The sequence below is a fragment of the Lygodium microphyllum genome, chromosome 15 (assembly GCF_053477565.2).
Source record: "Lygodium microphyllum isolate KBCC chromosome 15, Lygodium_microphyllum_v1.1.10, whole genome shotgun sequence".
NCBI lineage: Eukaryota > Viridiplantae > Streptophyta > Polypodiopsida > Schizaeales > Lygodiaceae > Lygodium > Lygodium microphyllum.
Genome location: NC_141149.1, coordinates 108045913 through 108060798, shown reverse-complemented (window position 1 = coordinate 108060798; position 14886 = coordinate 108045913). Strand labels below are relative to the sequence as shown.

The 14886-nt window shown below is 41.5% G+C and overlaps 1 pseudogene; it reads right to left on the bottom strand.

Moving 5' to 3' along the window:
• Nucleotides 1–1175: 1175 nt before the first annotated feature.
• On the bottom strand, nt 1176–9460 carry LOC148024887 (kinesin-like protein KIN-13A; annotated as a pseudogene).
• Nucleotides 9461–14886: the final 5426 nt, after the last annotated feature.

The following is a 14886-nucleotide window of genomic DNA, read 5'->3' as shown; positions in this document are numbered from 1 at the left end:
ACTCCCGCCCAGAATGGTTTGGCTGAGCGCATGAACAGGACTATTCAGGAGCGTGTCCGCTCTATGCTTAGCCATTCAGGCCTACCACAGAGCTTTTGGGATGAGGCAATTAGTACGGCAGTGCATGTCATAAATCGATCGCCTTCTAGTGGATTGGATTTCCAGGTTGCAGAGGAAGTTTGGGCTGGTAAGCCACCCTCTTATGCGCATCTCCGTGTCTTTGGATGTGAGGCATTCTGCCATGTGCCCAAGGACAAGAGGAGTAAGTTGGATCCAAAGAGCATTAAATGTATCTTTCTTAGTTATGGTGATTCAGGAGAGATGGGCTATCGCCTATGGGATCCGCAGGTGCGGAAAATAGTACGCAGCCATGATGTAGTCTTCCATGAAGACAAGATGCATAGGCAGCCTGAGAAGGTGGTTGAGATCCGCAGAGTGATCTTTTAGAAGGAGCCTAGAGCTCCTGCATAGCTAGTTGGACAACCTACATTTGCAGCAAATGCTCATGGTTAGGGTGTTGGACAGGCAGCTGGGCAGGCAGCAGAGCTTGCAGTGAGAGGGTCTGCTAGAGACAAACGTCCACCTGATAGATTTCAGCCCTCTATGCATTATGTTTTGGTTACACATGCAGGAGAGCCTTTCACTTATGATGAGGCTATGCGCAGGGGTGACAGTCACTCCTGGGAGAGGGCTATGCAGTCTGAGATTGACTCCTTGCATAAAAATGAGACTTAAGATTTGGTTGCCTTGCCTAAGGGCAAGAAGGCTTTGCCATGCAAGTGGGTGTACAAGCTGAAAAGTACCCCTAGACACCCCTGAAAACAATTTTCCTCTTCTTAGTTGTGTAAGCCAAAAGAACTCTAATACATAGAAATAGAATAACCCTATATATGGGTCTCAACCAAATTCAACTAACTAAGGTGGCATACTAACTGATCCATGAACTAGAGTAGATAAGGATAGCTGTCATCTAGCTATTATTCATGGGCGGTGTACCAACCGCATCTGCAAACAACTGACAAGTCGGTGACATAAATGCACAACGGTCACCCTGGCAAATCACGAGTGGAGCTCGATATCTCAACATTCATTTGGGGATGCCAAGGGTGAGAAACGAAATTGGAACTATGAGTTAGGATTGATTTATTTTTGTAGATACTATTGTCTCTTTGTTGCTACATTTTCTCCATCAAGTACCCCACTTCCAGCCTATATGGGCATGGGTAGCAATTAAGTCCTCTTCTTCCTCAAGTATAATAATTATATGACCATCATATCCATTTTAAGAAATCGGTATGTTTGGAGTATCCCTAGACCCGAAATTGAAAATGTTTTGAACAATGTCCTCCTTATTTGAAGCTTGTCTTGCTACTACACCATTTTTATCAATTCTGCTTTCATCACTCAAAATCCATGCATGATTTTTTTCTATCTTTTCATCCCTTACAGTTTTGCATCCAAGAGGAGAAACTCTCTCGTGGTAAACTCTGCTAGTCGAAGAATCACGTTGGTAATTGAAATTGTTAGTCATGCCATCCCTCAAAATGACTCGATCTTTATCATTAGAGGACGATGCTGTTCTATTGTCTTCCCTGGTTATAGGACCCCGAGTAAATGCTAGTGCAGACCAACCATCAAAATATCCTTGCCAATTTTCTTGATCAATAGGTCTCTTACTAGTCTCAGCTATCAAGAATCGCATGGTAGGGGGACTTGCTCAAGATGCTGCGCCGAACACACACAGAATGCACAAGGAGAAGCTCACTCAAGAGACAAGAAGAGAGATGGAGGCCAAAACGTTTTCTTGCTGGTTTCTTCTTCTTCTTCCACACACTTTACAATGTACACAAAGTATAGATAAGATACAACATAAAGGAAAGTGGCCTACTAAGTCAAACAATGCATAATCGACTACACTAGTCGACTGGCGCTATAACTATGCCAGTTGTAAAGAGGTGTAATAACCTGAATATAATAAGTAATGAGTTAGTGGCCATGTGAGAGTCATAATAATCACCGACGTGCTAAGTGTAGACGTGTGGACCCATCTAACCTGGCGGTCCATCATTAATGTCCGCATGTGTTGAGCTTGTCATCTCAACACTCCCCCTCAAGCTCAAGTGCATCTCTGCAACTCCAAGTAAGCTTCGAAACTTTTGAAGCTTCTCCGTACCCAATGCCTTCATGAAGATGTTAGCTATATGATCCTGTGTGTTGATATACGCCAAGTCAATCTCACTTGCTAGTACCTTCTCTCTCACAAAGTGGTAGTGTACCTCAATATGTTTTGTCCTGGCATGGAACATAGGGTTCCTAGCCAACTATATAGCGCTCATGTTGTCACAATAAATGACAACTGGACCTTCCACCTGCACATCTAAATCAGCCAATAGCTTTTGTAGCCATACTACCTCACATGCTACAACAGCAGCACCTCTATACTCAACCTCTGTACTCGACAAAGCAACTGTAGGTTGCTTTTTGCTGCTCCAAGTAACTGCTGCACTACCAAGAGAGGATATGTATCCACTGGTAGATCTTCTATTAGACATACTACCAGCCCAATCTGCATCTGTGTATCCAAACACCTGTACATCTATACTTGCCTCATAGAAAAGTCCATAATGTAATGTGGACTTCACATATCTCAATATGCGTCTAACTGTATCCAAATGTGGCTTTCTAGGTACTTGCATAAACTAACTCACAAGACCAACAACGTAGCTCAAGTCTGGCCTTGTAATGGTCATGTAGATCAAACTCCCCACTATCCTCCTGAACATAGTAGGGTCTTCTATCTCGTTCCCAATATCAGCACTCAACTTTACATTCTGCTCCAACGGGACTGAAAGTGGTTTGCATGCTGTCATACCATACTTGGACAACATATCCAAGCCATACTGTCTTTGGGACAACCATATACCATCATCACATCTGATCACCTCAATGCTAAGGAAGTACCTTAGCTCACCTAAATCCTTCATCTCAAACTTCTTCTTCAAAAAGTCCTTGACTTCAGCAATCCTACTATCACTATCACCTGTAATAATTAAGTCATCCACATAGATGACGATGATGACCAAACCTGCATCTCCCTTTCTCACATAAAGTGAGTGATCAACATTAGAAACATAAAAGCCAATATTGACAAGATACTCTCTGATCTTGTCAGACCATGCTCTAGGTGCTTGCTTGAGCCCATAGAGCACATTCTTCAACCTGCACACATACATGGGATGCTCTAAATCTTCATAACCTGCTGGCTGATCCATATGCACTTCTTCCTGCAAATCAACATGCAATAAGGCATTCTTTACATCCATTTGCTGCAACCTCCAACCTTTGGCTACTGCCAAAGCAATCACACATATGACAGTTGCCATCCTAGCAACTGGACGGAAGGTTTCATCATAATCTATGCCATATGTCTGGGCATAGCCTTTTGCAACCAGCCTAGCTTTGTACCTACTAATAGAACCATCTGTATTGTGCTTAATCTTATAAACCCACTTACATCCAATAGCTTTCTTGCCCTTCGGCAATGATACTAGATCCCAAGTCTTATTGGCCTCTAATGCAGCCATCTCCTCATCCATTGCTGCATCCCAATGAGTATGACCAATAGCATCCTCAAAATAAGTGGGCTCAACATCCTCAACTAGTTTCCCCATATAAGCATAATGGTGAGCTGCATAACCTTCAAAACCAAATCTTTTAACAAGGTATCTGACTCTGCTAGATCTGCGTACCACCGGATCACTCAATGGAGCCTTTACATTATTATGAGCTCTCTGTACACCTGGTGTCCTGACAGAAGGAATACCAAGCTCATCATCTAAGCTCTCTGAGCCACTGGAGTCTCCATCAAGAACTGCATCAATGCCATCTGACACTTTATTCTTTTCTTTGTCTTTACCTGTAGTGCTACTAGATGCACCTGAAGATGTAGAGCTACTCCTTAGTCTCCCAGACCATGGACTACCAGATGATGTCTCTGGTCCACTAAGAGTCCATGATTCTTGCTTTTTAGCCTGCACATGAGTATCATTATCATCATCATCATCCAATGCATCACCACTAGATGCATACCAACTACTCATTTCATCAAAGATGACATCCCTGCTCACTCTGAACTTACATGTGACAGGGTTATAACAGCAATACCCTTTCTACTCTAAAGAGTATCCAATAAAGACACATTTTTCCGCCTTTGGATCAAGCTTCTTCCGTAGCTCATCTGGCACATGGACATATGCAACACAGTCAAATACCTTCAAGTGTGATACATCAGGCTTCTTGCTAGTAAAGCATTCTTCAGGAGTCATCCCATGAATTGCAGCTGTGGGAGTTCTGTCCATAATATAAACAGTAGTATGAACAGCCTCAGACCAAAAATACTTAGGCATATTCTTTTCAAACATCAAGGCGCGTGCAACTTCTGCAATATGCTTGTTTTTCCTTTCTACGACACCATTTTGCTGTGGGGTACTTGCATGTGAACTGTCTCTTTATCCCATGAGACCTCAGAAAATCATTGAACTCATTCGAGAGGTACTCTCCCCCTCCATTTTACCTCAAGCACTTTACTTTCAAGCCTGTTTCTCTTTCAACTGCAGCCTTGAAAGTTCTAAAGTGCTCAAACACTTCACTCTTTTCCTTTATAAAATATACCCACAGCTTTCTAGAACAATCATCAATGAATGTGACAAAGTATGAACTGCCTCCAAGAGATACATTTTGTGTAGGTCCCCAAATGTCTGTATGCACAACATCAAGGATATTTCTGCTTACATCTCTATCATGTGAAAAGGGTTGTCTTGCTTGCTTACCAAACTGACATGCTTCACATACCTTATGAAATTCTGCAACTCTAAATGTAGGCAAACCCTTTGGACTGCATTAATTTTAGCCTTTGTACATTTGCATATCTAATGCGTTTGTGCTAAATTTCAATATCTGCAACAACACCTTTTCCTTCAGCATACATAGTAGCATTCATAGTAGGAATTCCAGCATCCAGAGTAAACATATGTCCAACTCTACTTCCCTTTACAACTAACCTGCACTTGTCATTGAAGTCTTCTACAAAGCAGCCCTTTGCATTAAATCTGACTTGCAGCCCTTGCTCTACCATTTGACCGACTGACACCAAGTTCTTTGTAATAGATGACACATGTAATACATCTGAAAGACTCTTTGTCTTACCATCATGCAAGGACAAGGAAACTTTTCCAATGTGTGAAATTGGGTGGCATGAATCATCACCCATTTGCACATAACCTGCATTTTGCAAATCCTGCATCTCTCCAAACCATTCTGCATGGCTAGTCATATGATTGGATGCACCTGAATCAACATACCAAACATCATCATGTGTTCCCTTTCCTGTAACAACATTCAGCATATGCTGCATAACAAATAGACTTTCATTTTTGTCTTCATTCTGTTGCGAAGACGATGCATAGTTTCCTTGTTGCAACTTACCACTGCGAATATCATCTTTCTTAGCATAACATTGGGCTGCAATATGACCTATTTTGCCATAGTAGTGACACACAATACCAGAGTTGTTAGAACCTCTGTTCTGCCATCCACCTCTTCCTCTAAAGCTCCCCCTGCCTCTAAAGTTACCATGACCTCCTGAAACCTGCATATCGCCAAATTGTTGATTCAATCTGTTTTGCTGGTTGTCACTACCACGTCCTGTACCACGGCCTCTTGAAGAGAACCTGCCACGTCCCCTTCTTGAACTAGAGTAGAAAGCTTGGACTTGTTCACCACTTCTTTCAGATGTCTCACTCTGCATGTCGATCTCTTCAGTGATCATAAGGTAGACCAACTCATCGAAATCTGGAAATGGCATTCTGACATATATGGAAGTTACAAAAGACTTCCAAGCCTTTTCATTGTTAAGGCCACCCAAGGTAGATGACACCAAATCATCATCATTAGGCATTGCATCAATCGCTACCAAGGCATCTGCAATGCTCCTTATCTTCAATGCATACTCATTGATAAACATCTTCCCTTTCTTCAATGTATTCAACTCTTGCTTGAGTTGAATCTTTCGTGCCTTTGTATTTAGGGAAAATATACTTTCAAGTATGGTCCAAGCTGCATATGAATTCTCTACATTTCTAATATGTCCCAGCATATTATTGTCAATTAATGTAGACAGCCAATACATGACCTTTTTGTCTTTTGCATTCCATTCCTTTCGTGCCTTTGTCTCTTCTGCAGTTGGAGGATCACTCATCTCCGGCTCCTTTTCTTCACATGAAACAAACTCATAGAGGCATTTTTCAATAAGGAAGTTCGTGACACGGAACTTCCATGAAGGGTAATTGTTCTTGTCGAGCTTCTCAATGATGGGGTTTCCACTGTTCTCTGCCATTATTACAAAACTAATATCAAACAGCAAGCAAATCTTCTGCAACCCTCGACCTGTAGTGCACAGCAATACACCAAACAACCTTTTTCATTGTCTGCTCAATAATACATGCAATCTGCAACCAGTTTGCAGATAAACCTTGTGTTTATTTGCTGGTAAATACCTTTGAACTTACAAATCTGAAATCTGTAACCTGTGCACCTGTATACGGCAGACACAAGTGAAATTGCAGGGTATCTCGAACTGATGTCTACAACCTTGCCGCTCTAAAACGAGGCGCCTGAAACGGCTTCAAATGCCAAAAATAACTACGGAAAAGCCCTAAAGGGTATATCTGCAGAATACAGAGCGCTCTTAACGCACACTAAATCTCACTGCAATCTGAGATTTTTACTCTGTCCTGCTTTCAGTGCCTCCACAGGCACTATCCAAGAGAGAGAGTGGAAGAATGGGAGAGCTTCTTACCCATTGCTTGCTTGCTCAAACCTTGCTTCTTCTCCTTCACTTTAGCCTTCGAAATCAGCCTTTCTCAGTGGCGCGGCTCTGATACCATGTCAAGAATCGCATGGTGGGGGGACTTGCTCAAGATGCTGCGCCGAACACACATAGAATGGACAAGGAGAAGCTCACTCAAGAGACAAGAAGAGAAATGGAGGCCAAAACGTTTTCTTGCTGGTTTCTTCTTCTTCTTCCACCCACTTCACAATGTGCACAATGTATAGATAAGATACAACATAAAGGAAAGTGGCCTACTAAGTCAAACAATGCATAATCGACTACACTAGTCGACTGGCGCTATAACTATGCCAGTTGTAAATAGGTGTAACAACCTGAATATAATAAGTAATGAGTTAGTGGCCATGTGAGAGTCATAATGACCACCAACATGCTAAGTGTAGACGTGTGGACCCATCTAACCTGGCGGTCCATCATTAATGTTCACATGTATTGAGCTTGTCATCTCAACATCAGCAACCCTGCTATCCATGATCTGATTAGAACTTTCAGGTGATAACAATGGAGGAGAACTAGTTGCCAGCTCCCTTTGACTTTGCACAACTATATTTGGGCTGGGATCCCTCTTTGAATTGCTATTATTGGATAAACCCTTCACCTTGTTTGCATATCGGAGTGTGCTCACAAGAGCCAGTATTTGGAGAAATGCATGAGATCATGATAATTTGAGAGTCACCAACGAAAGAATCACGTAAAAATTCTGTCAATTTACTTTTCCTGAAAGAAATATGACCTTGCTCATGGTCGAGTGCCCAAATGCATTCTTTAAGAGCAAGTAAACTCTTGTTAATTTCAGCACCCTCAATCCTTGTTTGGCGATCATTATCAGTTGTATCAACCCCACATTCACTACCAGCCAAGTCACTAAAAGAGAACTTTCCAACTAGCTTTTCTCCCCTTTCTTCCTTCTTGTTGGAATGCTTTTTTATCACCAACTACAGAATAGCATGTGAACTTGAAGACTCTTCATTGGCAGGAGTTGATCCTATACTCCTTGATGCATTATCTCTTTCAATATAATCTTTTACAAGATCAACATTTGAGACAGAGAATTTCTTCAAGCCCACAATACAAACTTGCTGGCGACCATCTTCCCTCATGCAAAGCTTCCTTCTTTCATTTAAAAGATCATACAGGTTTCCTCCATAGATCTCAAAAAAACTAAGCCATAATTACAGTTCTTGATGCTTGTAAGTTGGATGCTGCATTAAATCTAGGATGTCTTGGCAAGCCCTTCGAGGTAGAGGTTGCATGATGAAAGTCTTCCCACTGCTTGTCTGCCCACAAGCAAAGCATGTTGCCTTTGTACGTTGGAATATGGTTGGAATAATTGGCTCCACAGTTATTCAATAGACCTCATCATTAGAAACTTGATCATCCAACATAGCATATAAGATCATGTTTTTTTACATAGGCTGTAAGGTCCACCTTCAACTTGGGCTCATGAATAGTAAGTGAGCATCCATTCCCATCAATTGTCACAAGGTCCTCTTCTTTTCGAGCTCTCTCTTTTTTGTTGTGGTCATTTTTGCACCACAACTTTGATCCTTGTAAGGTTGTTTGTGATGCCAGTAATGTCCTTCTCCAAGATGGCCGCTCTCATAGGACTACTTTCACCATTATTTCTTAGCTTGCTGATTGGTGGTCTACTAGTGGACCACAGTAATTCATTTGCATAGCCTTTCTCTGAAATGGTAGCAATTAGAGAAGCCTCAAAAGGTTCATGAACAACATCCTTAGATAGAAGCTCTATGTCATTGATGGAGTGCAAGTCCAATATCCCTGCGCTAATCTCCCCATGCAATTCAGGTGATGATAAGCCATCAACAACATTCTATTTTTCAAAACCCTGAGGAGATGAAGTGAACAATTCGGCAGAATGTTTCCCTCCATTGCTCCTGGACTTTATAAGCCTGTACAACTTCTGTCTGTCTTCCAAGCCATGCACATGTGCCTTGCATAATTCTACATCAGATCTACCATGCATGAGGAAGAAGAGGCAAACTGCCATGCCTCAGTGATTTGACTAGTGGCAGGAACATAGAGCTTCAGATCTGCAGCCATTTTAGGCGAGGAGAAGGAAGAATAAAAGCTAGCTCCTTGCTATTGTTGATGATGGTTATGAAGATGATGAAGGGGATCCATCACTTGCTGCTGTTGAGAAGTGAGAGAAGAGAGCTCAGAAAGTCTTCCTCCTACTCTATATACATTCTATCGCCTCCCCTCCTGTTGGGTCATCCAGACCTCTGAAGATAGCACAATTGCAGAGCTCCTGAAAATCCCTTACCCATCCCCTACATAAGGCTCATCACAATTTTGTGTCCACATTTGTGCCTTGAGGTAATCCTCACTCAACAAGTTTGGGAGGAGGCGAGGATCCAATGCAGGGGATGCGGTGGGAGATGTCAAATGCTGCAGACCAATAGATTGCAACCATCTTGACATGATGGCATCAGTGGAGTCTCCATTCTGCGGCCCACCAGCAGAGAAATGGTTGCCATGGAGGTTCTCGTAATAAGGCACAGTTCCCAGTTGGTGATCTTGGCCACCCATTGCACTTCCAGCCCCTGCGATTGGGCTCCTACGCAGGGCTCTTGGTGGGGGGGAAGGAGGACTAATCATTGCAATTTCTAGCATAACTCTGTCAAATCAAGCACATCGATCCTATGTGCGCAATGTGGAGACATCAGAGTATTTTGTAAGGTGCGGCCTCTGCTAGGTGAAGATGAAGAGATGGATCATGCTCAACTAGTTGTTCACTATCCTCAATTTGGGTAGTTAGTTGGCAGAGGCATTGATCCTATTCAATTCGAGGGCCAAAATTAGATAAATCTAAGACACAAGAGGAAGTGTTTGATGCACATATGAGCATTGTAGAATGATTATAACAACATGATGACTAAAGTAGATAAGCTGAACCTGAATTTGAAAGAAAAAGTTTACATAGCTACAAACTGATGCATCCCACCGGCACACAAGAAGACACCAAAACACAACAAGAAAAGAGCCTGGCAATTCTGGAGTCGATGGGTGTTGTTCAGAGCAGTGCCACTTCTCTACAGTTACAACAAGATACTATAAAGCTTGAGGGAAGTTATAAAAATGAGCATCTCCCTCTTCACCTCTTTCTTTGCATATTCTTTGTTACTGCCATTTTCTTGCCTCAAGACCTCCTCCTTTCTGCCATGACTGAGATTGGAATCAAAATTCTGGAGGAGTTCATACAAGTGAACCTTGATCGGTGGAGTGGCTCTTTTACCCAATACGATGTCCAAGGCAATGTGTTATAGTACCTTCCAACAAGACTTCTAGACGACCTACTCTTATTTGTGAGAGTTGCCTTTATTCAAAAGATGGGGAAAGTCAGGTGCACGCTTTCCATGTCATAGATCCTCGAAACCTCCTCCTTTCTGCAATGGCCACTCACTTCGACAACCAAGATGGCTAGGCCAACCAAAAGCAAAACTCTAGCAACAGCAAGCTTGCTGATTACAACGAGAGGATTAGGACGGTGGCAAGCACTGGCATGAAAAAGGGCCAAAGTAATGGCCTCTGCAAAAGGGCCAAGAAGGTGAAATCTGGCTTGAAGAAGCAAGTAGTGAGTAAAAATCTTTGAAAGAAAGCAAGTTCAAGGTGTCTTGAGGAACATGGCAGAGCTAGGAAAGGGGTAGAACCAAGATTTCACCATGGAAGCTTTGATCAAGCTTGAGAGAAGAAAGAATAAGACATCTTTTACAAAAAGTAGTTGTAACCAAAGCCCTCTTTAACTCTCATATCACTTTCTTTGACATAGATACCTTCAAAATGGCATGAGAATGAAAAACGACCTGCTAAGTTTGGCAGTGTGCCTCTAGATATGTCCAAAGCTTCTGTGCAAACTCCAAGAAAGCTGTCATCTTTGGTACTCCTTGATTTTTGTGGACTTTCAATGCTATACCTGTCCTGATGTACCTGTGTACCTAAGTAACTAGGGTTTCTGAACTAAAAAAGAAACTAAAACTAAAGGGAGGAGAGAGAGAAGGAGGATCAAAGACCGATGCTCTGATACCACTTGTAATGAAAGAAGTTGAGAGGAGGAAGAAGAAGTGCTGAGGAGAGAGAAAGAGAGCATGAAGAAGAAGGAAGAAGACTAGAAGAAGAGAGAGAAAGAGAGAAAAGAGGAGGGAAGGAAGGAGGAAGCCATGGAAGCTGGAGATGAAGGTGAAGAGTATGATCTTGATAATAACTGGTTGCCCTAATTTGGGGCTCTTACACCTTATATACTAGGGTCAGTGTGACTGGGTTTCTAAACCCTAGTCGGTGTGTATCCCGCTTGTTACAGTTAGAATTTCTAAAGAGCTTTTTCTTTCTTTGTCCTCCAGGTTCTATTATGGCCGATCAAATATATAGGCACTTTCATGGTTTATATTATGATGATTTTTACGAGATAAGGAAGATGGGTTGTCATTACGTGGATCATATAGATGTCTTATATTCATAGTAGAAAAAGGTCTAGGATTTTGGCTTATCTTGTATCTTCAAGTTGCAATAGTATCCCATATGTGGAAGAGAAGACATGCATGCATGTAGAAGAGATAGATGAAAGTGCATTAGTGGATGCTTATTCCAAAGAGGAGAAAGATTGGTTTTATATAGATACTATTGCTCTTTGCATTGATGAGTAGAAGAGATAGATGAAGGTTCATTAGTGGACACTTCTTCCGAAGAGGAAGACTATGGGTTTTATACATGTGCTATTGCTCTTTATAGTGATGAGGACAAGGAGGAGGTCTCTCCGAGGTCCCCTTTATCTTGTAGTACTATAAGATATTTAGGTGTTTCTCTTACTAATGATGATTGTGATTTGGGTTTATTGTCTTCTCAAGAGGGTTTAGATACTTGCTATGAGTTTGGTGATGGTTTTAGTGATGTAGATGGAGTTTTGCATGGTGGTTGTGGTGATATTATTGAGTTTGGTCATATTAAGTTGGTTGTTGAGTTAGTTAATGATGTTTGTGTGGTTGATCAAAGAGAGCACCAATATTGTATGCAAGAAACTATGGGTACTTCCCTTTTGTGTTGGAGGGATATGTTTTGATCACAAAGAATGCATGGATGTAGCTTTTTATGATGTGTAAGAACACCTATGCTTGATGCATGTCAAGGAAGTCAGGGACAACACAATGAGAACAAGGAGGCACCCATAATGTCTCCTACTTTTGATGAGAATTTTTCTTATGAGTCATGTATGTAGGAATTTTGACACTTATCTGATTCTCAAATTTGAAAATTGACAAGTCAGCATCCTTGGAGTGAAAAGCTAGGTCACCACGAAGTCGGCTCTTATGACAAATATGGAGCATGCATTAGAGAATATTGTCGTTATCTCCACATTACTTTGCTTCTAATGATAGGATGTATAAAGGATCCCTTTGTACTTAAGGCTCTATCATTTAGGCCCATCACACATGCATGATAAGATGCACAAGGAAAACTATAGGCATAGAGAGTATTGTCAAGGGATAAGAGGTAGAGAGCCTAAAGCCTAAAATAGGACAAGAGAGATGGGCCATGAAGTCCTCATAAAGGGTCATGGAAAGAAAGAGGAGCATCAACTACATTAGTGGATGAGAGAGATAAGAAAGAGAAGCCAGTATGCGTATATGGGAGTACGATCTCAAGCCTGCATATATGGGAGCATCACCTGAGGCAGTGCTAAGAGTGTGTTTGAAGGGTCTCTCTACCCCTATTTGTTCAAGCGACCAGCCATGATGATAAAGGACTAAGGTCATCAAAGTATGATATCGAATGGTAGAAGCATCCTCCTTAGAAGGTAGACATAAGATCCAAGCATGTTTTCAGCTTGCATGCTATGAGAGAAGAAGGTGGCTCATGTGGAAGTCACAGTGGTTTGATAGAAGGTGGCTCGTGTGGACACCATATGATGGAAGTTGTTGTAGTTTGATAGAAGGTGGCTCGTGTGGAAGTCGCTATGGTTTGACAAAAGGTGGCTCATGTGGAAGTCATTGTGGTTTGATAGAAGGTGGCTCGTGTGGAAGTCACTATGGCTTAAGAGAAGGTGGTTCATGTGGAAGTCGTCTTGGTTTTTAAAGGACCAGTTGCATTTTTTAGCCAAAGAGGAGGTGTTGGGGGGTTCTAGCATATGTATGTGACTATTCCCTAGCCCAAACACATTGGAAAGAAGACTACCAAGGGAGAATTGATATGTTGAAGTGGAGGTAGCCGTGGTGGTTGTCATGCAAAAATATTGTGAGTGATATTTGAAGGTTTGAAGTTCCATCATCATCTTTGTAGAGGTCCACTGAAGGAATATTGTGGATTGATCAAAGGACTTCTTGCACGAGGTTATCTATTTGAGAAGGCCATATTGTGCAAGAGCACCAAGACCATTCAAATGTCTAGTGTTGTAGAGAATGGATGCAATGAACTCAACTTCTAAAGTTGGCAACTATTTTCTAGAAGTGGTTGTGGAGAGAGTTGGAAGAATGAGAAGGTGAGCAAAGATTACATTGGCATGAGTCCCATATTGCAATAGTTGCTTTATTAGGAGAAAATTACCAACAATAAAAAATACAAGGAGTTCTATGATCTTAGTATAGGTATCTTGGTCATCATCTAAATGATTTCTTTATATCAAATTGGTACACTTATCTTCTAATAGCACAAGAATGTCTCCAATGAACTCTATCAAGTGTAAAACTCCAACATTATTCGTAAGAAAATATCAAAGTACTTGTGTATGCCAACCTATATATGTGGATAACAAATGCCATTATTTCTTGTGACTTTTTGTCCATAGAGTAATGAGATTGATTATATTACCCCCCTCTTGTCACATACTATACCTACTCTCATACTCGACCTAGGACCCCCCATTTCACTCCCACATTAGACACTTAACTAAACCTAAGATCACTTCCACGAGGTTCACTAAGCTCATTTCCACCAAGTCTCCATAAGATCACTTTCCATCAAATTCACCTCCACCAAGGAATTCATTTCCACCATGAGATCACTTCCACCCTTGAATTCACCTCCACCAAGTTCATTTCCACCACAAGATCACTTCCACCATGAGATCACTTCCACCCTCAAATTCACCTCCACCAAGCTCATTTCCACCACAAGATCACTTCCACAATGAGATCACTTTCACCATGAAACCACTTTTACCACAATATCATTTACACTAAGATCACTTCCACACTAAACCTAGTATCCCTTCCTATTAGGACCCTAGAAGATTACTTCCACCAAGGAATTCAATTGTGCTAGGCCTATATAAGCTCACTTTTACCACACTAGGACTTGGATAATTTCCAACACCACACTCAATTCACCTCCATCACATGAACTTCCCTAACTTTAGTTCCACTATGTAGTTCACTTCCAACACAATATCAAATCCACTTTAGAATTCATTTCCACCAAGGCATCTGCCAATTCACTTTCACTAATGTCACTCCCACCAAGTTCATTTCCACATAGGCACTCCTAAGTTCACTTACACTCTAAATTTACTTCCACCAAGGTGTTCCTAAGTTCACTTCCACCTTAAAATTCATTTCCACCTAAGCATCCATAAGTTCACTTTCACTAAGGTCACTTCCACCCAAGTTTCTTCCCATCAAGGCGCCCAAATTTTCACTTCCACCTTAAAGTTCACTTTCGCCAGGTCACTTTTACCACACCTTGTTTTTTGATAAGGAATTCATTTTAACCATGGGATCACTTCCACCATGAATTCACTTTCACCACGTTTACTTCCACCAAGGAATTCACTTCCACACTCGCACATCACCTCCTTACTACTCTCTCTTCACATATTCCTCTCCCATATCAACACTAAACCCACACACATTTACAAACATACTCACCTCCACACACACATCCATTATCCTACACTAGCTTAGGACTTTTACACTAGTACCTCTATAGGACTACACTAGTGCTTTTATACTAGGACTTCTACACTAGAA